Source organism: Bicyclus anynana, chromosome 16 (assembly GCF_947172395.1).
Source record: "Bicyclus anynana chromosome 16, ilBicAnyn1.1, whole genome shotgun sequence".
Taxonomy (NCBI): Eukaryota; Metazoa; Arthropoda; class Insecta; order Lepidoptera; family Nymphalidae; genus Bicyclus; species Bicyclus anynana.
This window is the reverse complement of record NC_069098.1, coordinates 11,757,844-11,785,342: the sequence shown is the minus strand read 5'-3', so window position 1 is coordinate 11,785,342 and position 27,499 is coordinate 11,757,844. Positions and strand designations below refer to the sequence as shown.

At 35.8% G+C, this 27,499-nt stretch overlaps 1 long non-coding RNA gene across 2 annotated transcripts; it reads left to right on the top strand.

Annotated features, from left to right (window-relative positions):
• Positions 1–1,267: 1,267 nt before the first annotated feature.
• Positions 1,268–16,630, top strand: LOC128198857 (uncharacterized). 2 transcript variants are annotated; one of them, XR_008251576.1, is made up of 3 exons: positions 1,268–1,419; positions 1,745–1,958; positions 16,379–16,630. It is a non-coding gene; the product is annotated as an uncharacterized LOC128198857 (long non-coding RNA). The 2 variants fall into 2 exon arrangements; XR_008251577.1 differs by lacking the exon at positions 16,379–16,630 and adding an exon at positions 15,001–16,370.
• Positions 16,631–27,499: the final 10,869 nt, after the last annotated feature.

Here is a 27,499-nt window from a genome sequence, read left to right as displayed (position 1 = left end):
TTTTTACATTGAGGTCCTAGTTTCCAAGGAGGTTTTCATACTTGGGTTTAATTCTTTATTAACAGCCTAGTTTAGCGGCCCACAAGACTAGGCCTCCCGCTACTAAGCGACAAAAATGTTGGTAATGTCTACCGATGAGCTCTTAAAAAAATGATGCTAAAAATCCATTTTTATGATAGTCTAACTAAAATACCTAAATATATAATAATATAACTAAATATAATTAGTTTAGTAATTTACAAAAATCATTATAATAGGAAATTTCTGATGTTTTCAGGTTTTCTCATCCAGTTTTCATGGTACGTATGTGTATAAAAAAACATACATACAGCCGAACGCAGAACTTCCTCTTTTTTGGAAGTCGGTTAAAAATGATCTACATTGAAATTAATCAGAATGATAAATCTACACAAGTTACATCAATAACACCCATACTTTGCACCATGGATTAAAAATAATACAACAGTTAAAAAGTTACCAACTATACTTTCCTACTTACTTTAGAAATTCATCTGTTCTTAGAAAAGTAAGCATAAACTTATATAAACACCTAAGTACCTACATATCTAAGTAGACTGAGTAAACTGCGACTATCTTCCACACCCTTCAAATACACAACATATTGTAAACGCTGAACAATAATCCCTCTTAATCAAGGCATAAATAATAACAATCTCGCGCAATTATTACTAACTATGTCGATATTATCTTTCTACTGGATGGGCACCGACAAACCCTTGGAACGGCTCTTAGGACTTAGATCTAGTAGGGTGACGTCGACAATGAAAGACAATGGATAATAAGTTTTATCCATGACCCAGAAACAAAATTGTCCTTATTAAAAATTAAAAAAAAAATATGACCAATATATTAAAAAGTTCTGTGTGAATTAAAACGATCAAAAAAACCCAGACCTATTCTTACACGGAAATTGAAATTCCCTTCCGGAAAATAATATAAGACCTTTACTAACAGTATCTATTATTCTAGTAATTTGAGATACTATTTGTTTAACGCTTATTCATAAAAAATAAAAAAAAACATTGTAGCCTACATTACTCTATGCTATTTATTGCCTTTGACGCTTTTGCGTTAGGTACGTGACGATTCATGCCAGTATGCCAGTTTACTCTATAGTTAACCCAATAAAAAATCTTCATTCCAAAATAATTTATAAAATGTTTTTATGTAATTTGGTTTAATGACTACTTTATTCTCTAATTTATATGATTGTGAGGTATATATACCTTTTAGATTTCATTTTAAAATCATTTATTTTGTTACAAATTTAAAATTTCGTCTAATGTGGTAGATCTTCTTTCTACTAAGATTAAAAGTGTACGAGTATCAACGCTTACGGCTTAACATGGAAATTAAAATATTGCTAAATATCGTTTATTTTCAGGGCGATTTCTGAAGGTACCTTTGCCATTACTTATCCCTTTTAAGTACAGTCATACCTTATTTTTACTTTGCTTTCAGTTTCCTCGATAAACATGGAATTGTTATTGCAAAAACTTTGTCCTTTATAGAAGCGATTTGTATCTAATTTCTAATAAAAACAAATTATATAAAAAACAGGCTTATTCACAAAACAAAATGTATTGCTAATTGAGAACCGATATCTACTTCAGAATCGGCGAAAAGCCTTTAGTAGTATTTATTGATTTGTTCCATTTTTAAATCAAAATTATAATTTTCATTTGTCTGTATTTATAAATAATAATTATTAATTTATTTTCAGGACAATATCAAAAGTATACACCCTAACACTTACGTATACATAGCAGAGTGGAGAAGGCAACGAGATTTTGACCAATTTACGGCGTGCCAAGTGGAAAGATAAGCTAATACGGCTTACTGAGGGGACTGTATCGGAAAACTAATTCTGCATAAATACACGTACAAAATGCATTAACACATGTCCCTGTGATACCTGTTATTTGTTTAAAATTTAGGTAAAAAGGCGAAATAAACAAAGTATCTATCAGAAAAAATATTAGAGATTGATTTCAACTCGCTTTTTATTAAACTATTTTAGATATTTTAGAAAAAATACAATTCAATAAGCTGAAGATGTTCTAAAATTCTATATTAATTAATATAGAATTATAGAACATCTTCAGCTTATTGAATTGTATTTTTTATACCCTATTAGTTTGGGATGACAATATTTAGCATTTACCGACCATCGACGTCCTTCTAAATCAAATAAGATGTACTGGACTACTAAATATATGGTGGGCCTTAACTTTAGATACTCACAAAACAGCTGATTGCTGATAAAAAGAAAAGGTCTCTTGAGCTTCTTTGAAAAAAAACCTTTATTTAATTAAAAAAATTCAGTCTTTTACTCTTTTTACAGATTGACTGTTTTAAACAGGAAATCTAGAAAAAGTCGTATAAGATTTGTAAAAGAATGACATGACTCGAGATTTTTAACCAAGGTAGGGAGCAACCCAACAAGCTTAACTTTGTAATTCTTTTAGTCATATTTCCTAGATTTCCTGTACTATTTATGCAATGCCAAAAATAAAATCAAGCTAAAAGAATGCAAGATATAAACAGCGGCGTGTAAAGTAGGTGTGAAAGTCAAATACCTACCTAAACTTTACTTTAGTCAGTAGTAGGTAGGTACCTCTCCTACTTCGGGTATCACCATTAAAATTGAACACAACCTTTCGGCATACCTTAGTACACTCACTAATGACTTGAAGGCACGCGTCGGTCGAGGGGTGTCCAGTGAGGGACGAAAATTTCCTAAAGGGTTACCCTAAAACTGGGGATGAAAACGATAATTAATGTCTTAAACGACTGTATAGACAGCATTCTATCGGATATTTTGAGTTTTATGTTCATAACAATACGGTTGATTATTAAAAGGGTGATTCGAATACGTTTGGTCCAATTTTATAGTCGAGGGTGGCAAATAATAAGAGGTTTAGGTACATAGAAAGTTGGGAGCAAGTTGTTGATGAATGACACTCGGAGGACCCATTGCCCTTCGGAGGTTTTAAGTGGGTTGGATAAGAAATGTCGGATATCTGTGAAATATTCGCCGGCGAGGATATTGTGTTTGCGTATGCCAATTAATATGGAAAGTGGTAGTTCGTGCACGATGATTTGAGTTCTTTGGCATTGATATAAGAGTAGGTAACTAAGTAGGTAGTGTTTTCAATAGTTATTTTGTTTGATAGTTTGTTACTTTGTTTGTTTGTATTGCGCAAAACAATGTAAATACTAAAAACAAAGGCGAAAAAGAATGCCTTGAGGCATAGTGATTTATGTTATTTTATTTTATTGTGTGACAAGCTAGGTCTTGACTGTAATCTAACCTGATGTTAAGTGACGATACAGTCCAAGACGGAAACGAGCTAACTTGGAACTTACTAGTTTATCCATAGGTATTTATTTCTTGGCGGCCAATGTCACCTGACAAAATTAAAAATGTCTAGCTTCAATACATTTATATTTTAGTGGCTGGACTGTGAATCTGGGCATAGTCACACTAATTCATCTGGGGCCTTAGTCATATGACACGTCGATTCTCTTTCTACAAACGAAAACTATTTACAAAATGTATGGATATGACAGATCCGATCGACAACTTGATCACTTGACCTGTCGATAGTGAATGTCATTCACATGCTTTTTTTTCATTTTCGAAGCGTTAGTAGAAATAGAATCGACGTCCCACAAGGCTACAGTCCAGGTTTCTTTTAATTTTCCATGCTATTGAAATTTCCCAAATAGGTTCCCAATTCAATCAAAAATTGCTAAAAATTCCAAGAAGTAATTATTTATTTATATTCCGATAATTTTTTTTAATAAAAATAAATTGCACAAAACGATAGTCTATTTTGATTTAATTTAATAAGGCTATTTAGTTCTCATAATATTACGAAATTTTAAAAATCATAAATCTTAAAACTCAAATGAATTATCATACGTAATGCTTCCACATTGCAGCTACTTCGTCCATCTGTGTAAAACGAATATTCATACGTTTATATGAAATTTTTTTAGGATATTTTCAGTTTGGCACGTTCTGCGAGTCAAAGGAATGAAAGAAAATTTTACAACTAGAGGTCGCCTGCAATTCCGCCCGCGTGCATTTTTTTCTTGTGCAAGTTATGAACTCAGAATTTCATTTTATGTTGACAAGACAAAACCTAAAAAAAAAACAAAAATTAGTTTTTTTGTATAATGTATGTGTGTTGTATATATTTTTAACTAGAAGAAATATACACTAAAAACAAAAATAACTTATAATAAGACTTAAAAACTAATGTACAATAAATACATATACATGAAAGCCTGCAAAATTAGCTGAACTTTACGTGAAATTTAGATTTTCAAAAATCCCACAGGAACCATGGAATTTTCTTCGATAATCAAACAAACATAATAGTTTGTATGTCTACTAAATAACAAGACAACAAAGTTATTTTCAGCTAGACACTTCAATTTTATTTATAGTTCACCAACATGATACAGTCAAACATATTGTAGGCCGATCATCTATAAAGAAGACATTACATAGGTTGATGACTTGCATCATCACGCTGTATGCGGGGCAGATTAGACTCGCTAATTATACTTGGGAACTGCCCCGTATGCTGCGTAACTGTAGTTTGCTCGTCATATGACGCAGTGAGGGGCTGGCGGGCTAATGTTATTGAAGCATCACAAACAAACTTTTTGTTTATATTACGCATTAGCTGACGCCGCGCGGTTTCTCCTGTGTGGTTCCCGTTCCTGTAAAAATACGGGGATAATATATATCCTATAGCCTTCCTCGATAAATGGGCTATCTAACACTGAAATAATTTTTCAAATCGGTCCAGTAGTTCCTGAGATTAGCGCGTTCAAACAAACAAACTCTTCAGCTTTATAATATTAGTATAGACTAGCGGACGCCCGCGACTTTGTCCGCGTGGATTTCAGTTTTAACCAAATCTTGCGGGAACCGTCGCAGACTTTGTTTAGAACTTTTTAAAGTTGAACAATTCTGTCATACATGATTTTTGCGTAACTTTAACCGTCTACGCAGCGCACGCAAAGTAAGCTCTCAATAGGAAAACATCCCCCGTTTTTGAAACATTCTTCATTGGTGCTCCGTTCCTATTGTTCTTAGCATAATAATATAGCCTTATAGCCTTCCTCGATAAATGGGCTATCTAAAACTAAAAGATTTTTTCAAATCGGACCAGTAGTTCTTGAGATTAGCGCGTTCAACCAAACAAACAAACAAATTCTTCAGCTTCATAATATTAGTATAGAGGAGCCATGATAGCCCAGTCGATATGACCTCTGCCTCCGATTCTAAAGGGGTTTGAATCCGGTCTGGGGCATGAACCTCCAACTTTTCAGTTGTGTGCATTTTAAGAAATTAAATATCACGTGTCTTAAACGATGAATGACAAACATCGTGAGGAAACCTGCATACCAGAGATTTTTTTTAATTCTCTGCGTATGTGAAGTATTGAAGTCTGCCAATCCGCATTGGGCCAGCGTGGTGGATTATTCGCCTAACCCTTCTCATTCTGAGAGGAGACTCGAGCTCAGCAGTGAGTCGAATATGGGTTTATAATGATGATAACAGTTGCAGCAAATTTGGCACACTGAGTTGTCCGGCTATCTGTTTGATTGTCAACACCCTTCACCTCGAAAACGCGTAGAGCTAATTCATTAGTAATAAAAAAAATGTTGAGATTTTAAGTCAAAATAAAACTGAATTGAATGCCTTAAATTCTTTAAATTTAAAGTATCGAGTACAAATTAAAACCTTGTAGATACGTCTACAATCCGATAAGTTACTTAAAATACATACGACCGTTTATGCTACAAAACATTAATATGGAAAAGCGTCTCGCAAAATGTCTATAAGTAGCTGTAATTATAATTAATCTTAGTGCTTATTTTGCAACATATGTTGTTCGTGTCGTATTTTAACTATGTATTATAATTATTTTACAATGCCAGAAATCGATTGCACTATACTTACAAGCACTTTTGATAATTAATATCTGTTGATATGCTTTAGGGTCTCTCTATCGTTTAAAATTTACTTTTAGAACGTACAAGGACCTACAAAAAAATCTAGATTAATCACACTAATATTATAAAGGCGAAAGTTTTTGTGTAAGTGTGAAAGTATGTTTGTTCCTCTTTTATGCTGCAGCTACTGAAGCGACTTGGCTGAAATTTGGAATGGAAATAGGTTTTCCTCTGGATTAACACATAGGCTACTTTCATCCCGGAAAAATCCATGGTTCCCGCGGGATTTGTGAAAAACTGAATTCCATGCGGACGAAGTCGTGGACGTCCGCTAGTTTATTATAAAAGTTAGTTATAACTTTTACCTTTATAACACTAATAAAATATTACACTGTTAGATGCTAGTACCGAGCTAATAAATCAGCAGGATATACGGCCCATTGGCTCATTAATTACCAAATAACCTAAAGTTATGCCCCAACAAAAGTTCTAAGCATAATTTGCAAACACAAACACCACCCAGAGGCATCGTAACACATCCGAATTTTAACTTTCTCAGCAATTTCTGCGAATTAACTAATCCCAATCACGGGGGAGATTTCGCACAACTTTGCCACCCAGAAGAAAGGGATGGATGCTAAAATCCCGCACGCCAGACAGGGATAGCCGCAGTTAGGGTTGTGACTACATGGGTCTGACATAATGATATATTAATTTCTGTCGCAGGCGCCATTGTTTTTGGTATTTAACGATGTGACGCATGGTCATTACGGATTCATAGTTTCATAAAGGCTCTGATTTGAATGGCGTCTGCCTTGCGTTTAATGATCGGATGAATGCGTGAATTGGGCGAGATTTTTGAAATGCTGTCGGGTTGTGCATTGTCTCCAGCCTCCACGTATGTGAGTTGGCTATTATCATTTCGTACAATGCGAGGTCCTTAATAACGACGAATTAAGACTCGCCTGTAGATAGATTGTTTCGAATGTTGAATAGATGCACATGTTCTTTGTCATCATCAGCCCATTTTAATGCCGGACCAGACCTTGCAGGAGAGGGGGTGCTTAAAATCACCACGTTGCTTTTGACGGCCTCCGTGGCGCTGTGGTATGCGCGGTGGATTTACAAAACGGAGGTCCTGGGTTCGATCCCCGGCTGGGCAGATTGAGATTTTCTTAATTTGTCCAGGTCTGGCTGGTGGGAGGCTTCGGCCGTGGCTAGTTACCACCCTACCGGCAAAGACGTACCACCAAGCGATTTAGCGTTCCGGTACGATGCCATGTAGGAACCGAAAGGGGTATGGATTTTCATCCTCCTCCTAACAAGTTAGCCCGCTTCCATCTTAGACTGCATCATCACTTACCGTCAGGTGAGATTGTAGTCAAGGGCTAACTTGTAAAGAATAAAAAAAAAAAAAAAGTAAGTTGTGGGCTGGGGCACCGTTTAGGGTGATAATAATAATAATATGTAACTCCATAATTATAAACTATAGACACAAAAATAACAATAAAAGATATAAAACAGTTGAACAGATACAATAGGTGGCCTAATCCGTAAAAAACGATCTCTTCCAGATAACCTAATAGCAGATTTTATAAATCATTTAGAGGGAAGGAATAAAATACATAAATAACAGTTAAGATAAATTAATATTTTTTTTATGTCTGGCTTTACTCGTCACCTATTTTCTTCCTTTCTTCCTTTGTGACATATTGTTTTCGCTGTGGAAATTTTCTATTGATCTAAGTAGGCCGAAATCTTAACTACTTAATTGATGGTCGCTCGTCAGAAAATATTTTAATGGAACTTCTTATGAATGAAGGATCTTGAAAACAACTTTTCTTTCCTTAAAATTAGTTTTCGGTGGAAACCTTTGATAATTTTTTTCTTAATCGTCATTTAGCGAATTATAAAAAATGTTTGTCGAAAATTATTAATTGTTACTAGAATAATTATTATATAATATGCTTTGTAATAGCGATGCCTGATATTTCAACCGCGTGAAAATATAGGTATAAAGTATTATGGACAAATATAGATTATGGTCTGAAATACCTTGTGTGTTCCAGATTAAAAAATTCAAAAATTCAATGGTGGTAATAATAGTCGAAAATTTTAAAATTAAAGTTACGAGGGTTCCAAACGCGCCTTCCGGTCCGATAAAGAGCCCACAACAAACTCAGCCAAGGTTTATTTTTTTTTGTTTACCACCATTTTACAAACTTATTTAAAACTAAGCCCACAGTCGTATAATTCAGTTTAACACCAAGCATTTTTATCATTTATATAATCATTAACACTACCTATAATAAGACTTTTCTAAAAGCGTGCGTTTAATAAACACTTTGAACTTTTTGAGATATAATAATCTACCTCTGCCAATTTCATCTAAATTCATTAAGTAAGTTTTATGTTATTTATGTTACAACTAGAGAATGCTCGCGACTTTGCGAAACTCAGTTTAACACAAATCCTGTGGCAACCATGGAATTCTTCGAATTAAAAAGTAGTATACCTACATGTTAATCTAGGCCTAGGGTATAATCATCTTCATTTTTTCCTACTTATTACAAGTATAAGTAGGAAAGTATGTTTCTATGTATATTATGACGTTACGTTACGTAAGTTACAAGTTATACAAAAAATCATTTTCTACAAAATTAAAACATCGAAATTATGGCATTGCGAGTTTAGATTCAGTTTACGATTCTGCACATAACTGGTATACGGGCATGTAGGCTTCCAAAGAAACTAGCAATACAAACTTTGCAATTTGCAAAGAACTTTTACAGACTCCAGCATGGTGGTTGCGCCACAATTTGCACGGCAAACAGGCAAATAGCTAACGGAGAGATTTTCTAATTCCCGCAGAAGTTAGCGAGGCTCTATTGGCTATGCGCTCGATTATGGAGCTGGAAACAAAAAAACCGCGGCTCAGAGTAATCTGTTAATGCTAGCGAAAGCAGGGCATGCATCTCTTTGCAACATCACCGGCTAATTTGGCCTCCACAAAGGCTTGCGGGGGAAAGGCGCTAATTAAAAAGTGCCGTCACAACTCATAGTCGGCGGAGGCGCTTGTGTTATTGATACGAGTTTTAATTTGGACCGCGACGTGTCTGTGCCTGTGACGGTGGTTTGATGACGTTTTGAGCTCTGCTTGAGCGATCCATTGTTGAGCACGGTGCCTTTAACGTGTCTACTGCCTGTATCAAAGGGTTTACAAATTGCCTTAGTGGAAGTAGGACAGGCGGCGTTGCGTGAAAAATGTTGTATGATAATCGTAAATATCAAGTAAGTAAATAAAGGGAGTCGTTATTTTGTTGCAATTTAATCAAAATTTTTAATTTAATAATCAAAAATACTTGGAAATCTCATTAAATTTAAGTAGGGCTTGATATGCGGTACCTATGAGGTACCGCATATCAAAAGTATTGAATGATAATAAAATAGTAAAAGTCAAGGAAGTTATTTAGTAGGTACTGATTTGATCTTTATCACACCGTATTTTAAAGGTTAAGATTCAGGTAAAATCTTATAAAATTTGGGAAAAAATAACTAAGTCTACTTTATGTATTTACATTATACAGGCTTTAAGAAAAAGGTGTTTTTATTTTTTATGTTATCATCATCATTATCAGCCGATAAACGTCCACTGCTGGATATAGGCCCCTTGCATGGACTTCCAAACATAGCAATCTCGAGCCGCCAGCATCCAGCAGCTCCCAGCAACCCGCTTGATGACCTCGGTCCACCTAGTTGGGAGTAGACCAACACTACGCTTTCCGGTGCGGGGTCGCCATTCCAGCACCTTGGGACCCCAACGTCCATCGGCTCTTCGAACTATGTGGCCTGCCCATTTCCACTTCAGCTTCGCGACTCGCTGGGCTATGTCAATAACTTTGGTTTGTCTGCGGATCTCCTCATTTATGATTCGATCGCACGCAGAGAAACTCCATAGCTCATTTTTATAAAAAACATTATAATATATTTTCGACTAGTCTACTGATATTATAAAGGCGAAAGTTTGTATGGATGTATGTACTCGTTTGTTTGGATGTTTGCTTAGATGTTTGTTACTCTTTAACGCCGCTACTACTCAAGCGATTTGGCTGAAGTTTGGAATGGAAATAGATTTTACTCTGTATTAACACATTTGCTTCTTTTTATCCCGAAAAAATCCATAGATTTCCTAAATTTGCCAAAACCTGATGATTTTGATGGTATAGGTAAATTTTTGTTACCTACTCTTTTACATCACGGGTACTAAACCGAATCACCTGAAATTTTAAGTAGAGATAGATTATAGTCTGGATTAACACATAGGCTACTTTTTATCCCGAAAAAAATCCATCGTTCCCGAGAGATTTGTGAAAAACTTAATTCCACGCGGATGAAGTCACGGGCGTCCGCTAGTTAAAATTATTCCGATGTTATATAACGTTAAGTCAAAGCACACTAAAACGATCGAATATTAATAAAGCAAAGCATGGGCACGTAATGAGTGAGGGACGTTTTAACAGGGATATCGATATCAAAAGGCTTCCGCATCAGTGCCCGATTAAGCAGCACTACATACAGAATATAACATGTTTATTGTATAGGTACATATCCGTATACAAAGAGATTTTGACAGCAAAATGCTTTTAGTTAACTTTTTTTAAAAATACTATTGGACAGAATAAGTAGGTTATGTCAACCTCAATTATCAACCATCAAAAAAGACCATCACGTAATATAATAGAGCATAGCTTTGTAAAGATGAACTTCACCATCTTGTTCTTTCTTCCCCATTTCTACACAGAACAAGACACCGCGACCTTTGGAAAGAAAAAAAGAAGAAAGAAATAAATTTATTCATAACTAAAAAGTTACAGACAGTCAGTACCCTATCCTTATGTCAGCATCGTCGTCATCAACCCATATTCGGCTCACTGCTGAGCTTGAGTCTCCTCTCAGAATGAGAGGGGTTAGGCCAATAGTCCACCACGCTGGCCCAATGCGGATTGGCAGGCTTAACACACGCAGAGAATTAAAATAATTCTATGCTTTGCAGGTTTCCTCACGATGTTTTCCTTCACCGATTGAGACACGTGATATTTAATTTCTTAAAATGCACACAACTGAAAAGTTGGAGGTGCATTCCCTGGACCCGTTTCGAACCCACACTCTCGGGAATCGGAGGCAGAGGTCATATCCACTGGGCTATCACGGCTTCTATGACAGCATGAATGTCTGTAACTCTTAAAAATAAAGGATGTACACTGTACAGCTTAGCATAATATACCGTGCACTACGTACAAGCATTATTTTCAGCTGAGACAAGTATGTTTTCTGTGACTGAGACCAGACAAAGATACATACACATCTTTGTTTTGATGTTTTCCTTGCGGACGAAGTCGCGGGCGTCCGCTAGTGTAGTTTAATGCATTCGATTTGTTTGTTGAAAAAATACACTTTGAAGTTGACCAAGACTTATTACCAGTTTAAATGTTAACTTGAAGAAATGTAAAAAAAATACACAAAGAGTTTTAAAGCCGACGTTATTTCCATGGTATGATCTGCGGAAGTTTCAATGGTTTCTTTCTTTCCTCGACGTTTTTCCAATTAGCGTGTCTGTATGGTCGAGAATTAGCCTCTGTGCAGATTCCTCGAAACGCCGGTTCAGTTTTCTCCCATATTCAGGGCCGTCAGATAAAGCTTTTTGCTGGATTAGAATATAAGTATATATTTTTTTTAAATATTTGCCACTATCTTTTAAATATGACCAATATTCCTATTCCTCCCCAACTAGTCGGAAAAGACTGTATTAGGAGTGGGTACGACAATAGACCAACGGGGTGGGGATCGAACCACTACCCCTTGGTGATGAGTCCAACCGCTCTTACCATTGAGCTATACCTAGAGGCTATATTATTAACTCTATGGTTAGGCATCACAAAGTTAGTAATTTATGAACATAATTAAAGGTAATTCGTGATCTAAGTTCCTCAAATTGAAGTTTAGCGGGCAAGTGGGGAAAACTCTTTCAATCCAGTAAAATGGTTTAAGCTGATTGTAGTTAAGCTAAAAAATTGCAGGTGCCCTGGACCGGATTCGTACCTACGCCCTCCAAGTGGAAGGGGGAGATCATATCCAATAGGCTATCACGACTCTGAACGACGACGAATGACCTACAACTTTTCAATGTGCATTTTAGGAAATTAAATATCACGTGAAACGGTAAAGAAAAAACATCGTGAGGGAACCTGCCTCCTTCATTAGAAAATTTACCCGTACTAATTAATAAACAAATATATCGGCATAAAAAATAATCAGGTTAAACCTAAAGGTAGGGCGTAAGTAGTCATCAAATTATACTAAATATTATAAAAGTTTGTTTCTTAGCTGAAATACAACATTAATAAGCCACATTCGGCTCACTGCTGAGCATAAGTCACCTCTCAGAATGACTGGACTTAGGCTAAAAGTCTACCATAATGGGCCAATGCAGATTGGCAGACTTCACACACAGAGAATTAAGACAAATCTCAAGTACGTATTACTTTATAAACGATTTATTTGTTTATTAATAAGTACGGGTAAATTACACTAATTAAGAAGGTAACCGATAAAAACCGATGGTAACCCTACGCCACGACTTTAGAGGTCGGAACCCCGACCAATGGAACTTTGTTACAAAAAACTCTTTAGATTATTGTTATACGTCGTGCATTAGACGAGACTTTAAAATAGCATTATTCTAATGATGTAGCGTTTGTTTTTATTCTGTTATTCTTAAAAATATTATAGTGATTTTTATGATCTCTATAATACTATAGGTACCTACCTACTGACGGGCATCTACTCGTACAGTAGTTTTTTTTTTTTAATTATTAAGGTGCATGTTAGCAGTTGTCTACAATCATACCTGATGGTAAGTGATGATGCAATCTAAGATGGGAGCGGGCTAAATTGTTAGAAGGAGGATGAAATCCACAACCCTTTCAGTTTCTACACGACATCGCATCGGAACTCTAAATCGCTAGCCTAAGTACGTACTACTAAGTAACTAGCCACTGCCTGTAGTCCTTGCCTTCTGGATGGCGGTCGGTTTGATTCCTAAAACTGCAAAATATTTGTATGATGAAAACGAAATACTTATACTAGTAAAAGTTCTACAAACTACAACTTGTACTTATTTTAATTAATAATTAACTAAAATAAGTACAGGTTGTAGTTTGTAGAACTTTTGCAAGAATATTTCTTTACACTTTTCGTCTGTCCGTTGATCGTATTTTTACTTGTTTTCAATCTATTTATCTGTGACTAGCTGAACTTCGCGGTTTAACCCTCGTAGATTCCGTTTCCGTAGGAATAAGAGGTTTAAATATAGCCTATAGCACACAAGGATATACACTTTCTACACCTATGGGCTATATTTTATCTTCTATCTATCTAGCTTCCAAAAAGTTAAAGAATTTATTGTTCAAATCGGTTCAGTGGTTTCGAAGTTTCCTCTTTATAATATTAGTATAGACAAGCCGATGCCCGCGGCTTCGTCGCAGCGCTGAGTTACCGGCTATTTAAAAACAGTGATATCTCCGTTAATCTCCAAAGGCATAGATTTATAACACATAAGATTCAGGATTGATAAGCCGTTTTATGTGCTCCGAAATTGAAGTTCTTGACGCATCGCTATGATAAGTACGCTTATGTGCGTGTTTGCGAGTTAGGTTAGTTCACACTCGTTCAAGAAGTCACAGAAGTGGCTTACGTTTGAAGTGAAAAATTGTTAGGTCTTATAGGTTATTAATCTAAAGTCATATTTCGGGCTATTTCGTTCAAAATTAACCACTTGTGACGAATATAGTACTTATTTCTCTAGGAGTCGAACCGCCTTCAAAGCATAATTCACGGCGACACTCAGCCAATAAATTAAAACTTTAAAATGTACCAGTTAAATAAATAAAAAAAAAGATACAAAAAAATAAGGCGAGCGCATTTACATAAAATGCGTTACAAAGCCCATCGGCAACATACGCGCAATAAACAACAATACAACAATGCCCAATTACGCTGCAACAGAAACAAAAAACAGCGCAAGTTCTATTACAAAAAGCTCTTAATTATGACAAAAACCAGTGATCACAACAATGATATTTCCTATTGCCAGCCGACATTAGAGCCTAGAATATTTCCCTTTGTGTACATTCCGCCATATTCCAGCTTTTGTTGGCAAGGTTCAGCTGCATAGCGTGGTGCACTCGAACCAGCTCATTATGGTGTTTCCCGAGTCATTTCCTTCAGACATAGCGTAAGAGATAGACACTCAAATGAATATTTTTACGTACTTTTTTAGTAGTGAGTCAGAATACAGTTATGGTAGCATATACTTCTTACGTAACTTACACACTTAGATGTGGTATCGTTTTTGAGGTAACTCCACTGATAGAGAAAGAGTGCACAGAAAAAATCCCTAGAATATTTTGTCATGTATTCATCATGTACTACTACTAATACTTAACACAAGTATGGGGTGATGATATAATTTATCATTTACAAATGATTACATTATTTGATAGATGAAAATCGTTTCAATTGCCATAGTGCAATTATGCCTATTGAGAGCCGTGATAGCCCAGTGGATATGACCTCTACCTCCGATTCCGGAGGGTGTGAGTTTGAATCCGGTCCGGGGTATGCACCTCCAACTTTTAAAGTTGTGTGCATTTTATAAAATTAAATATCACGTGTCTCAAACGGTGAAGGTAAACATCGTGAGGAAACCTGCATACCAGAGAATTTTCTTAATTCTCTGCGTGTGTGAAGTCTGCCAATCCGCATTGGGCCAGCGTGGTGGACTATTGGCCTAACCCCTCTCATTCAGAGAGGAGACTCGAGCTCAGCAGTGAGCCGAATATGGGTTTCGAACGAACGAATTATGCCATTATGGCATTTTAATTCGTTCGTTCCTTAACAAATTCATAAATCATAAAATAATTATTTATTAAATTATTTTAGCGGACTCAGGAGTGATTACAAAAATATGAAAACTAATGTCGAACAAAAGGTTTGATTCACAACATTTGTCAGGACAACTTATCTAACAAATCAAAGTGTAACCAAAATAAGACCCTAGAATGGCAGATAATGACCTTGAGTGAAGTCACGCACTTGTGGACGTTGTGTGTAAGGTTAAAGGCGCCTTTGACTGTTAACGAACACTCCCCTTTTCCACTCAAGTCACTCTCCCCGCCTATCCCAAGTAACCCATAAAGAATTACACAACAAGAGATGTGGACGGCTCGAACGCCACGAGCACACTGAAGCCGTCCGTACCGCAAGTCGATGCAACGTGGCGATAACAATTATGTAGATGAAATTGTTTTTAATTTAATTTCATATATTTATATATCTAATATACCTAACATTTTTTTATAATTAAAAACACCGTAACTATAGTACACTTGCTCTCAGTTCATTTTGTTTGAACACACATATTTTGATGAAAGCTTGTTAGCGTGATTTTCCATGTGACATCTTAAGATATGCGGGGAAGACATGCGTAACGTTACTATTGAAATGAAAGCCTTTCATATGAAAAACAATGACTATATTTTTAAAGATTTTTCTCTGCGAAACGTAAAGAAAAGTATTTTACTTTTATTTTAAGGAAAAAATATTGTTTAAGTCTGATTTATGTGCTACTATTACCGTAAACATTACGCCTACGCTTCTGGCTACTGACGTTTAAAATTTATATTAGCACTACGTAGTAGTAAAAAGCTGTAACCCATGGTAAGCTGGTTCAGACAATGAGGTCCAGGGTTCGATTGCCGGATCAGGCCAATAAAAAAAAAAACTCGTAATTGGGATTGTTCTTACAAGAAGAATCTTAATAGCAGCCTGGAGTTGGGAAGTTGGTGGTGTGGACTCCCCGTGCCTCTACTCCTGCGCCTGATCTTTCATCAAACTTGAAGAGTAAGGGAAAAGAGAATACACCTGTGCTTGCTCACACACTATATTTCATGCTTACATGGTTAATCTTACCATGAGACTGGCGAAAAAGAAAAAACAATTCCGTTGGGAGCGTATTATTGTAATTGAGAATTTATTGTAAGAATCCCAACCTATTTACCTCCAGCCCAGGGCCTCTTGAACTGACACCAAATATGCCGACCTTTGGACCTTTTAAAAGCCTCAATAGCTCAATGGTAAGAGCGGTCGGATTCATCACCGCGGGTTCAATCCCTCCCCGTTGGTCTGTTGTCGTTCCCACTCCTAGCACAGACTTGGTCATATTTAGAAAGACATGGCAAATATTCTTAAAAAATATAATGCAGCCAGTATAAGTCATAAAAAGAAGAACTTAATGTAACCTCATGTATTTATTTTTCAGGTCCACGTATCGAGTCTGTGAATGGAGAAAGCATCAAGAATTAAAAGCCTTTTAATGACAGACTGCGTCGTGCCTTCGACTTTCGGATGAGTTTATGCAAGACGGACAACTATAAGCCACATACTTTATTGTTTAAATAAAAATTAAAATATCGATTGTTATAAGCTTTTATTAAAATATATTAAATGTTTTACGGTCAACGCATATTTCTGTTAAAGGGTAAGGTTTTGTCATTGGGTTCGATTTACTGACCTTGCAGTTGTTTGTTGAAATAAAATAAAGAATACAGAAACGTGCCTATCTATTGACGCGCATTTGTTATTATGAAATTAGAATGTAAAACAAGATTAATTAATATTTTTTTTTGCTTTAGTCGCGTTCCAGGACTAAATTGTCGTTTTAAATAATAGTTTAATAGTGACAAATTGCACTTCACCTGTAATATCCCGCACTTATTTTCACTTATCTCCGTTTGGTGAATTATATTTTCTGACTTTCTGTAATATTAATGGAATGGTATGATGGTACTCTCGTTTATTACAGAAATAAGGTGTATTACTCTGCCTCAGTTAACGGACGCTAATCAACACTCAATAGGTTGCGTTCCTAGCTAGGCCTGCGAAATGTTTCATTCATTAGCGATGTTGGTTGATTCAACACCACTTGTGCTATCTGCTTGATTAGTCAAACAACTATTACTAATGCTTTTTTTAAATTTTATTTATTGAAAAAATTTCTACTGTAAAATGGCCGAAATCAACTCCGAGAAGGCATGAGTCTTTAGGGGTGACAGAAATGATACATGGGGCCTTGTCCAATGCACCATTTTCATACCACTAACATAGTCATGACACAGTCTTAACGCCTAATTGGAGGGAAAGGGTTATAGGGTGATATTTAAAAGAAAAAGGCAATATTCTATTGTAAAAAAGAAAAGAAAATTACTGATTGCACGGTGCGGCATACCACCGTCCCGCTGAGTGCTGTTCTCTTAAAACCATAGATGGTTTATCCGAGCGAGCAATATAAAACACCCGTGCACAATCGATGGCGATGATTGTTACATAAATATACCTTTTATGTGACCCCGCAATTTTCCGCGATTTCTGCCTTTTGTTACGGCGAAACGGCTAGCGTTTAGCTTACTCGTGTTAATACTTTGTTTTACATTTTTATTTATGAATATATATTTCTATTCGTAATATTAAATTCTTTTTTACCTTAGTATTAAGTATCTTATTAAAATTAGATTTAGCAATTACTTTTAAATCGTTATCAACCCATCACTGCTGAGCTCGAGGCTCCTTATTATTATATTCTTTCATAGAGTATTCTTCAGAATGAGAGGGGTTAGGTCAATAGTCCACCACGCTGGCCCAATGCGGATTGGCAGACTTCGCACACGCAGAGAAGTCCAAAAAGAAAGAATGTAAGAAAATCTTAGAATCTTAATTTGACCCACTTCCCGGTTTTCGATTAGGATGAAATTTTGCACACGCTCTGAGTTCTGATGACAATACATAGCTAAGAAATGTCATTACAAATCCAATATGGCGGCCTCCCCAAGATGGCGGACTGGCTGTTTCAAATCCACCCCCATGATATCAAATGAAAGGTTGCTGTCAGGAATACAAAAAAAAAATAGTCACGTGACTTAAATCCAATATTTGTAATTTTGAGTGCGTGCTAAAAGCGTGTTTTTTAGTTTTTTTAAACAACTATTTAAAGTTATTATCATAAAAAGATTATAATACCTAAGTCACTACAGGGCAAAGCCTCTCTCCATAAACAAGATCGAATATGGAGCTATCTTTTTAAGACTTAGGTATATGTTATATTATGTCAAAGTCAAAATCAAAATTCCTTTATTTCAAATATGTTTATTAATATTAATAAGCACTTTTGAAACGTTATTAAAAAGAGTAATGTTATTAGATAATGGTAATAATAAAAATTGAGAACTTAAAATAAAGATACGCGTTCCAAACGCGCCTTGGTCCGAGAAGATCCTACATACAGTAGGTATACAACAAACTGTCACTTCATAGACAGTTTGTGAATGTCGTATTACAAACTGCTTGCACACTGTCTGCGAACCTAAAGCGGATTTCATTGCTCTGAAAATAATATATTGCGTCCATTCATAAACAATACTGAAATAATGTGTGAAGTATCATGTAAAAATAATTTAGATATACATTGCCACAAAGTAACAACTAATTAGGAGCCAAGGAACTTCAAAAGAGGTACAGTCATCAAGTTTAATTGGCACATCGGCGCCCCACGTGCCGACGCCTGCGCCAGTACAATCGCGAGCAGTGCCACAATCAACGAACGAGTCGGTGGTACAATCGGGGAAAAAAGTGGCAATTCCCGACCACTCTGTTGCATTGCGCTAATTAAGGTGCTACAATCGGAACGCGATAGTTTGCTTTGGGGTTCCCTAAAAAAATAATTAGAGATTTTTTTATTGCGTACTTACTAATATGCTTATTTATTTAGCATTTTTTTAACTCTAAAAACTTTATTTATTATTCTAAAAAATACATATTGAAATTTTTACATAAATTAAATTAAGACTAAGAATTAAAAGAATAATAAAATCTGAATTTATAACTGAATACTTCATTTAATTATTTCAAGCACTTGATCGAGTTTAAAACATTTACGGAGAATATATTTCATAACATGCTTATCTTATTTATAGCTTATTTTCTAACTCAAATTATGCTTCACGAGGAGTTTTTAAACGTCCAGAGTAACTAAGTACTTGTAGATATTCTACTACCGTTTTGGAAGACAGGTCCTGCAACATTTATTCTATAACTTCACAAATCTAGAGTTCTGAACTGTTGACACTGAAACGTGTAATATCTTATTAAATATTTCATAATTGGCAACAAATAGTCTTACTTTATATTATTATATTATTCCACTAGCGGACGCCCGCGACTTCGTCCGCGTAAAATTAGTTTTTTTAGAAATCCCTCGTAAACCATGGATTTTTCCGGGATAAAAAGTAGCCTATGTGTTAATCCAGAATAAAATCTATTTCCATTCCAAATTTCATCCAAATCGCTTTAACAGCCGCAGCGTAAAGGAGGAACAAACATACACACACACACAAACTTTCGTCTTTAAAATATTAGTGTGATAGCGGTCATGCTTTCGCTTTCGCTTTTACTTATGTACACATCTTCCCTACCCCTACCTTACCCTACTCCCTACCTAAACCTACCCAACCCTACTGTGCCCCTACTTTTCCCTTACCCTACCGCTAACCCTACCCTACCCCTGCCTTACCTCTACCCTACCCTTACCCTACCCCTACCTTACCCGTACCCTACCCGTACTCTACCCTACTCGTACCCTACCCCTTCTCTACCCTACTCTATCCTACCCTTCCCTATCGTACCCCTACCCCTACACTACCCCTACCCTACCCTAACCTACTCGTACCCTACACCTTCCCTACCTTACCCCTACCCTTCCCCTACCTTTAGCAAAAACGGTCCTGCCCTTTGAGCGTGGTGCGATGACCAAAGGACTATTTCCCAAGAAATTAAAGTGGGGTAATCTCTGGATCTACTGGACCGATTTAGAAAATTCTTTTACCATTAGTAAGCTACGTTATTTGCGAGTGTCATAGGCTATGTTTGATCCCCATATTCACATGGGAACGGGAACTACGTAATTGAAAGCGCGGGGCGTCATGTAGCGAAATTTCTGCGTCTTTTAGAAATTTTGTATTATCTTCGAAACTATTTAACTAATTAACATACTATAAAGGGCAAATCTTATCTTCATAATATCCTTGTGATTATTAAATAATTTATTTTGATAAGGATTTAAGTTAAGTAGCATAAATAATGACGCAAACCTAAGTATATAATATTAATAATTTTTAATACACAAAAGGTACTATATCTGCTAATATATAGAAGATAGATATATGGCGTCGCGGACTTTTTTGTAGAACTTTAAAAGATACATAAAGTTTCCATACATTAATTTCAATTTTACACAATAGTTAAGGCAGCGCATGCGAATAAGTCTGCTTAAGAGGATTTTCGGTCCGACCTGTATGACAAAAACTGTGTTAACTCGGCGAATATATATCATACTAATATAAAATATAGCCTATAGCACTCCCCGATAATGTAGCATTCTACTGGTGAAAGAATTTTTGAAATCGGACCAGTAGTTCCGAAGATTACCCCATTTAAAAAATGTGACAAACTTACAAACTTACAAACTTTACCTCTTTATAATATTAGTATAGATATAGATTAGTATAGATTGAGCTAATACTGTATCATGTAATACCAACATTTACAAAGTGAATCATAAAACATTAAATAATAATATATTGCACAACTAATCTCTTACATTATTTGTATGAAAGACCGATACTTTGTTCACAACTCACATCAAGCTTTATATTTAAATAAAATAAAAATAAATTCGAATTAATTACAGGTTTTATTTACGACTACGACAATACCACGAAATCAACGTAATTTTGGTATAAATAGAATAAATTGAACCCACCGTCTTCGCAATTCCACACGGAACCAATCATTATTAAATCGAAATCACCCTTGAAACTATTTTTTCGTTGGCACACCGACTGAAAAGAGTTCTAATTGGAAATTTACACTGCAGCCGTAAAGTGCGCCATTGACGTTTGTTATTTACAGTGTTTTTGATTTCCACACTGCGACCGGCGAGGCGGCATTTCAAAATACCCGCGGATTTAAAAATATTTATTTGGTATAGAGAAAAGGCGTTGGAAGGTTATTGACACCTGCCAATAATAGGAATTGTGGTTGTCGGGTGTTGCGACACTTGAAATCGTTAGTCTGCATACATTGGGGTTGCGATTGTACTTGTCTAATGTCTGAATGTGATTGCACTTGTCTACTCGACGATCTGGAAGAGTTACAATGCTTTAGGGCGTGCTGGAAGCTGTACTCACTATATCTATATTAATATTATAATCTATATTAATATTATAAAGCTGAAGAGTTTGATTTTTGATTGAACGCGCTAATCTCAGGAACCACTGGTCCGATTTGAAAAATTCTTTCAGTCTTAGATAGCCCATTCATCGAGGAAGGCTATAGGCTATATATTATCCCCGGATTTCTACGGGAAAGGGTGAAACCGCGCGTTGTCGGCTAGTTTATTATTATAATAACGACATGATAAATTATAACTACGTAATATGTACGTAAGGTATTGACGTTGATTTATATTCTGATACTCGTACAAGTAAATTCAAAAAACAATTGTCACTAAAAAATGTAAGAAACTAATGTAAAAGTAGCTTAAACTTACAATGTCACTTCACTTTCAATATTTCACTCTTCTTGTATATTAATTATTATTTAATCTGTGGTTAACGGTGTAGGTTGACGATTTAGTTTTTATGTAAGTAATTGATTTTTTTTGAAATGAAATCTTACGTTTGTTGACTGAAATCGTTTACTGTTTGTTGACCCAAATAAAAAAAAAAGGTAATGATGAATTTAATTTTGTGTACTTAAATAATGTCTGAATATGATTATACTTGTTTACTCGTTTAACTGGAACAGTTACAACTTTATTATTGACTTGCCATCGCTTCACTGTTAGAATAAAGGTATTAACTTGAACCTATAATACTCACAAATAACGTGGCTTACTAGTGGTAAGAGAATTGTTAAAATCGGTTCAGTGGATCCAGATATAACACCCCCTATAACACCACATACTTTACCTTTTCATAATATTAGTATAGATTTGAGCCATGATGAATGACCATAGAGCCTTAACTTCTAGAAAGTTAAGGCTCTATGGTCATTATATTTAACGAATCACGAATTCAGTACTTGTAGGTAATGATGATTTTATATCAACTTACATGAAAAATATAATAAGAATAACAATTTTAGTCAAAAGCTATAATATAGTAATTGTAGATAATAACGACACTTTAACATTACTTTAAGTTAACTTCTGTGATGTTTCATCAACATCATTATCAATCCATATTCGGCTCACTGCTGAGCTCGAGTCTCCTCTTAGAATGAGAGGGGTTAGGCCAATAGTCCACCACGCTGGCCCAATGCGGATTGGCAGACTTCACACACGCAGAGAATTATGAAAATCTGGTATGCAGGTTTCCTCACGATGTTTTTCCTTCACCGTTTGAGACGCGTGATATTTAATTTCTTAAAATGCACACAACTGAAAAGTTGGAGGTGTATGCCCTACACCCTCCGGAAAGGCAGAGGTCATATCCACTGGGCTATCACGGCTCAATATATTTGTATGTAATTAAAAAGGGTGCTATTGTTAAATATATTATTATTTATATAAACCTTTCTACTTGTAATATTTTTGTATTTAATTTACTTTTCTGTCTCTTTTTAATATTTGTCGATGTTTGTTAGAGGCGCTACGCACGTCTCGATACCGTCCAAACGTCACCTTAATGGCTCCACGGAAGATCAGCGCGGTGTCCCCATGGACACTGCAATATGCAGATTGGAGACCCTTTTAGGATCACATCATGCAAGTTGCAATGTATTTAATTTATTGTTTTTTTTTCTCTCTTTTCTTTGTATGGTGTGTACTGTTTTTTTTTTATTCTTTACAAGTTAGCCCTTGACTACAATCTCACCTGATGGTAAGTGATGATGCAGTCTAAGATGGAAGCGAGCTAACTTGTTAGGAGGAGGATGAAAATCCACACCCCTTTCGGTTTCTACACGGCATCGTACCGGAACGCTAAATCGCTTGGCGGTACGACTTTTGCCGGTAGGGTGGTAACTAGCCACGGCCGAAGCCTCCCACCAGCCAGACCTGGACAAATTAAGAAAATCTTAATCTGCCCAGCCGGGGATCGAACCCAGGACCTCCGTTTTGTAAATCCACCGCGCATACCACTGCGCCACGGAGGCTGTCAAAATAAATAAACTTTTCTTTCTTTCTTTCTTAAATAATTAGTACTAATGTTAATTACTAATTCACACGACAAGCGTGAACAAACGGAGATTAGACAAACAACGTGTACTAAATTCCGCCGGTTGTCCGATAGTCTGGCAGCGACCGTTTGCATGCTAATGCTAAGCCTTGCCTACTGTGCAGATTAGCAGATTAGCTGTTGCTACCGTGAGTTATGAATTGAAGGTAGTTCAAGCAAAGCTAAGCCTTAATATGTCCACGAATCAGATGTACTTAATCAGAGTGTTTGTAAGTTGAATCCCTACCTTTTTTTATCATTCTCTACAAGTTAACCCTTGTCTACAATCTCACATGATGGTAAGTGATGAGTAGGATGAAATTCACAACCCTTTCGGTTTCTACACGACATCGTACCGGATCACTAAATCGCTTGGCGCGTCTTTGCCTTTAGGGTGGTAACTAGCAACGGCTGAAATCTCCCACCAGCCAGACCTGGACCAATTAAGAAAACCTCAATCGGTCCAGCCGGTGGTCGAACCAGGACCTCCGTCTTGTAAATCTACCACGCATACAGGTGAAACCGCGAGGTTCTGCTAGTGATTTGTAATGTGCTTTATAGCTGAATAGGAGATTTCTATTCAGCTATAAAGGAATGGGTACCTATTATATCATCATCATTATCAACCCATATTCGGCTCACTACTGAGCTCGAGTGTCCTCTCAGAATGAGAGGGGTTAGGCCAATAGTCCACCACGCTGGCCCAATGCGGATTGGCAGACTTCACATTCGCAGAGAATTAAGAAAATTCTCTGGTATGCAGGTTTCCTCACGATGTTTTTCCTTCACCGTTTGAGACACGTGATATTTATTTTCTTAAAATCTATATGCATGCCCTGGACCGGACTTGAACCTATGCCCTTCGAATTGAAGGCAGGGGTCATATCCACTGGGCTATCATACTTGTCAGAGACATTAGTACATAGTTATGAATCCCCACGGGGCTTTTAATCATGAGCTTGTGCTTTAAAATTCTTATTAATTTTCCAAAACCTTTAAAAAATACACCACTTAATTATTCTGGGTCAAATAGATTTAATTTTCCTACCATACTCAAAGAAACTTTAATCATTGACAGTCATACTAATACTTATTATTTAAAGTTAATAAAAGTTATGAATCAATTTACGTTAGGTTATAAGACACTTGTCTTAAGTATTATTTTACCGGATTTTTTTCCGGTACCTACCTACATATTAATATTTATTAAATTAATACCTATTATATACTGACTTCATAAGTAAGTATTTTTTATTGCAATAAATATTTGTGGTGATGAGATATCTACACAAAAAATAAAAATAAATTCAATTTTTTTTTAAACATGTAACTAACCAGCTATTAAATGAGTTATAAGTTAATACCAACAATAGTAAAAAATAATATATTAGATACGTAAGACTCACGTAAACAGCAGCTTCAAAAAATTCAAAATTCATTTATTTCAAGTAGGTTCAGTTTACTAGTACTTTTGAAACGTCACTTGACTATTTGTAGACATTCTACCATTCTGATTTTTGTTTAATTTTCTAGAAGATTGTAAATTATTTTAATTCAGTATTGCCAATTGAAAATCCAATCAATACGGACGCTGAAGGCTATAAAGACCAATGTACATCTGCGAGTATGTACAGTAGAGTCGTCGGGACAAAGGGAGTAGCAGGTGGACCAAACAAGGCGTCCAAGCCTAACGGATCGAAGGGCCGGTGTCTTAAATGTCTTTTACAAGATGGGGATGGGATGATTAATGTTAACATATTATATAGGTATATTTTACCTATAGAGTATAAATTGCTGCTTACTTAAGTACTGTCATATGTTTTACACTCTTCTCTCACCCACACGGTAAGAGTGTAAAACTTAAACTAATGGCCTTGGATAGCCAGACTTTTGCAATCTATATTAGTCTTTAATATTATATTTACGTAATATTATATTATATTTATTTAATTATTTATATATATAATTACATATAATGTATTGCACCTTCCCGCTCTTTCTTCGCAAGTTCTCTTGTCAGGGGTTGCCTGGTAGAGATTACTTTTAGTAATAAGGCCGCCTTTGCATGCTAAGTTTAATTTATCTTTTTATTGTTTTCATTTATAATTGTATTTTTGTGTGCAATAAAGTATTTCTTCTTCTTCTTCTTTTTTGCCTTATAGCTTTTGGAAAATAGTGAATAATCAGTGTTACTGCATAAAGAAGTTATAGGTAGATACACAATGGAATAAAAAATTATACTTATATTTTAAAAGATAATTTAATTAAAATTTATATTTTAAAAGATAAAGTTTGATGTTGACTATTGTCTGAACGTGAACGAACTTTTATGTTATATAAGGACCTGTGCACACTAGGTATGTTTTTTTAAATGCGCGTTTTAGAAACGTGCGTCGACGGCGCGCTTTTATCCTACAGAGCAGTTTGTTGTCGTTAGCATCGCGACTGTATCGCTACAAACCGGCGTCGACGGCGGCGACAAAACGTGGTGTGGACAGGTCCTAAAGAGTTTTAGTTTGTGATATTGTACGGCATAATCTCTGGATCTACTGAACCGATTATGAAAATTCTTTTACCACTGGATAGTTTAGTTTTTTCATCCAGAATTTAGAACTGGAAATCGTAATTCTGCTGGTCAATTATTTCGTTATACGACACGTTCTTAAACGCACGCTTACAGTTGGAAGCATCTTGCGTTGCGAAGGGTAGAGCGATAATTGCAAATCCTTCGAAAGAAAGAAAGAAAATAAATTTATTCAAACGTTAACAAAATCTTGAAGTAAGATGGCATCTTCAAAAGACCAGGTAATTTGGGATAATATGATAAATAATCCCCAGTTATTAGGCTCCCAGGCTTGGAATTCTGCGCCAACCCTTCGTAAAACACAGTAGGAGATTTTAAGAGAACTAAGTCTTCAGCGAAGGTTTACCACGAAGCCTGTTCCTCATGATATTATATAAAAATCATCAAAATGTATACATGGAAAAAATCTGAACCCTTAAAAGATTGAAAGGCAGCACCTTAACATAGATTTATTTAATTGTGCTTTGTATTGTACAACATAGATTTATTTAATTGTACTTTGAGTGAACTCACAAAGGCTGCCCAGTGGGCTATTTGTTATATGTTTTTTTGATTTTTTATTGTTTTAGTTTTTTTGTTACTTGTAAATAGTGTATGGCTGCACTAGCGAATTGGGGATGACCTGTAATGCTAGTGTAAGTTTGTAAATAAATGAATAAACCTTCCACCAGCCACCATCATCCAAACTGCATTATTGGCTTATTATCTTTATTATTGGCATATTATATTATCTTACTTACTTATGGTAGTAACAGCTGACAAACTTTCAGCCTTCCTAAAATAAAGTAAGTAGAACTGGCTCTCGGTCTTATATAAAAAGTACTTTATTATTTATTACTAAAGAGTAGGTCTACTTAGACCTACTCTTTAGTAGACCGAGTATCAAGACCTGATAAAGTTGACATAAAAAAGAAAATCAAAAACGCAATCTTGATGAGAGATTTTAATGCTTTTGCTAATTTTGGCAACAAATAAGGATGTGAAATCAAAACATAGGAGATTTACTAAAAGGATGGATGAGATAACTTGAGACAGAGATAAGTGGAAAAAGCGGGGAAGGCCTATGTCGAAAGACAACCCGACCAACAGTGATTGCTAAAGTTTTTGTTTAGTTTAAATATAGTTTGGTTTTAAAAGAAAAAAAATCATTAGCTATAAGTACCTAGTTATAAGTCAAAATGTAAAAAGGTCAGCAAATAAAGGCTATTATTATTATTATTATTATTTACTAACTTCAAATGAAAAATTATAATATACCTTTTTTTTTATTCTTTACAAGTTAGCCCTTGACTACAATCTCACCTGATGGTAAGTGATGATGCAGTCTAAGATGTAAGCGGGCTAACTTGTTAGGAGGAGGACGAAAATCCACACCCCTTTCGGTTTCTACACGGCATCGTACCGGAACGCTAAATCGCTTGGCGGTACGTCTTTGCCGGTAGGGTGGTAACTAGCCACGGCCGAAGCCTCCCACTAGCCAGACCTGGACAAATTAAGAAAATCTCAATCTGCCCAGCCGGGGATCGAA